The sequence below is a fragment of the Octopus bimaculoides genome, chromosome 2 (assembly GCF_001194135.2).
Source record: "Octopus bimaculoides isolate UCB-OBI-ISO-001 chromosome 2, ASM119413v2, whole genome shotgun sequence".
In the NCBI taxonomy this organism is placed as follows: Eukaryota; Metazoa; Mollusca; class Cephalopoda; order Octopoda; family Octopodidae; genus Octopus; species Octopus bimaculoides.
Window position 1 is genome coordinate 78,917,427 of NC_068982.1, and position 3,125 is coordinate 78,920,551.

General features: G+C 34.5%; 1 protein-coding gene across 5 annotated transcripts in view; it reads left to right on the forward strand.

Annotated features, from left to right (window-relative positions):
• LOC106876697 (basic phospholipase A2 Ts-G6D49) overlaps positions 1-3,125 on the forward strand; it is a 52,540-nt gene that overhangs the window by 13,020 nt on the left and 36,395 nt on the right. Inside the window, exon 3 of one of the 5 annotated variants that reach the window (XM_014925376.2) lies at positions 274-332. The gene's annotated coding sequence lies outside the window, so the exon portion shown is untranslated. Of the gene's footprint in view, positions 1-131; positions 333-3,125 lie in introns of those variants that run through there. The other 4 variants (XM_014925392.2, XM_014925368.2, XM_014925361.2 and 1 more) reach the window with 4 other exon arrangements.

Below are 3,125 nucleotides of genomic sequence, written 5' to 3' on the forward strand. Positions count from 1 at the left end.
AGAGAGAGAGAGAGAGAGAGAGAGAGAGAGAGAGAGAGAGAAGAATGAAAAAAGAGAATACGGATTTAAAAGAGTTGCAAATATTTCTTATCTTTGAAGCGAGGAAGAAAAACCTACCAGCTCTAATGATAACAGAAAGGACAACGACAGCAGCAGCAGCAACAACAACAATATGTTAATGAGATATGTTATATAATTTGTTTTGAATGTTTGTGATTTGGTTGTTTTATAAATTAAGTGTAACTAACTTGTTAAATTTATTATTTGGAGTAGCTGCCATGAGAGGTGAATAGGCGAAAGACGAAGAGAATACACAACGATAATAGCAACAGGTCAGTTTGATTTTAAGAAATGTCATTAAAAAAATGTATGTATGTATGTATGTATGTATGTATGTATGTATGTGTATATGTATGTATGTGTATATGTATTCACGCGTGTGTATGTGTATGTCTGCTTGCAAGCATGCATGCCTGCATGTATGTATGCAAGTACGTATGTATGGCATTGTTTAGTTTTATTTCAATATTACTTGCCAATAGTGAAAGAGCCGGTTTCTAGCCTAAATTCAAGGCTCCTTCATTGGAATTTCAACATCAACAACAGGGTATTTTTGTTGGTATGTATGTATATGTGCAGATTTGTATGTTTTGCTTTATGTATGCATTCTCATGCATATAGTTGCCTATCTAGACATGCTCATATATATTTAAGTTTAAACTTCTGGAAAGTTTTACAGATTTTGATAGTTCCAGTGATAGATTGGATCTGTAGTCTTCGAATTAGCTTTCTCTTTGCTGGTTTTGAGAAGCCTAATTTCTCAAGATTGGTATTTAGGCATTGTGTTACACATCCCAGGACCCCTATAATTACAGGTATAAACCTGAACTTATCTTTCTTATTTCTTATTTCTGGAAAGAGTAAGTGTAGATTTCTCAATAGTTTAGCGTAGGTATTATCATTTTCACTGATCTTCAGCTTTGTGCTAATTTCCTCAACTGTGAACTGTTTCTCTTCTCTATCCCAAATCATTATATCAGGTCTGTTGTGCTTACATTTTATTTAGGTCTTCACTGGGACATTCCACCTGTACTCCTTATTATTAGTGGCTATGGCTTCTGTTGGTTCTTATTTCTTTGTCCTTGGGTTTACGCTTCCGACGGAATTCCTTATAGACTGTCCTAGCTACAACATCATATCTCATCGGAAGATAATACCGTGATGACATTTACGGACAACTGCTTATGATGAGGTTGATATCTTCGGTGTTAACTCCACAAAGTCTGCATCGGTTGTCACATTTTACTGCTTTTCCTGCATCTCTATCCCTTTTGTGCATCAGTTATGTATGTATGCCTGTATGCATATATATATGTATGTATGTATGTATGTATGTATGTATGTATGTATGTAAGAATGTATATGTATGCATGTGTGTATGTATATGTGTGTATATGTATGCATGAATGTATGTATGTATTTGTCTGTGTGTGTATGTATGTATGTAGGCATGCATGTATGTATGTATGCATGTATGCATGTATGTACGTATGTATGTGTGTACGTATGTATGTATGTCATTGTTCAGTTTTATTTCAAGATTTCCTGCCAATAGAAAAAGAGCCGGTTTCTAACCTAGATCCAAGGCTCCTGCATTAGAATTTCAACATCAATAACAGGGTATGTATATATGGGGGCTAATGCAGTTTCGCACATCTCCTTGAAGAATGCATTTGTTTGAAAATTTTTTTTCGGATTCCTACATTTTAAATGTCGGAGATTACGAATATGCCAAAAAAAAAAAAAAAAAAAAAAAAAAAAAAAAAAAAAAAAAAAAAAAAAAAAGAATTTTTAAATTTCACCCCCAATTAAAAGTTTTGATTTTGTTTACTTTAAAGAGATCGTAGTGAATTGACGAACATATGAAAATCGAAATTAAATACAGACAAAAACATTAAAGCGAAAAGAATTTGCGTTTTACTTGTGTTTGCCTTAAATAATCTAATGTAAATTTAATATACACCACATCCTCCGCGTGAGCCATTTTATGAGAAACAAACATTAATATTTAATAATTAATGTTATAAAGTTTAATAAGGGGCTCAAATTTCACCCCTCCCCCAATTAAAAATTTTGAACTTTTTCATCCATTTATTTATTTGTCTGTCTATCTATTCATCCCTATCCTTTTATTCAAAAGATATATTCGTCAACTAAATGTGTGCGTGCGTGAACATCCCCACCAACACAAAACACAAACATACACACGCACACATACAGACACATACATACATATGCACCCTCACATACACATACGGTTGCTCACACACACCACAAGGACAACTAAAACAACACATACATACTCAAAGAGACATACACACACACACACATACTCACGTACACACACACTCTCGTACTCACACATCCCCACCAACACAAAACACAAACACACAAACATACACACGCACACACAGAGACGCACACATACATATGCACTCTCACACACACATACATAACGGTTACTCACACACATACCACAAGGACAATTAAAACAACATATACATACTCAGACAGAGACACACACACACTCTCACGTACACACACTCACGTACACACACATAACATCTCCACCAACACAAAACACACAAACATACATACACACGCATCCAACAGACGCACACATACACACACGCGAACAAACACATACACACACATGCACACGCAACACCCTAACAAATATTAATAACACACACACACAAACGTGCACACATATACACACACCATCCTACCAAAAACACATAAACATACATACACACGCACCCATAGACGCACACACACACACGCGCGAACAAACACACACAACACCCTAACAATATTAATCACACACACACAAACGTGCACATATGTACACATGTATTTTAATGCTAAAACTGTTTTTAACATTTTCTTATGATTATCAAAGAATGTATATATGTATTTCAATACTTTTGTGACAACCAGTACTTAACACAACAAAACTTATACAAAGCTTTACATTTTACTTTCGACAATCTTTTCCTAAAAAAGTGAAACCAGTCAAGTGAATAAACATCTCTAAAATTGCATTTTCAAACCTTCTTTCATAT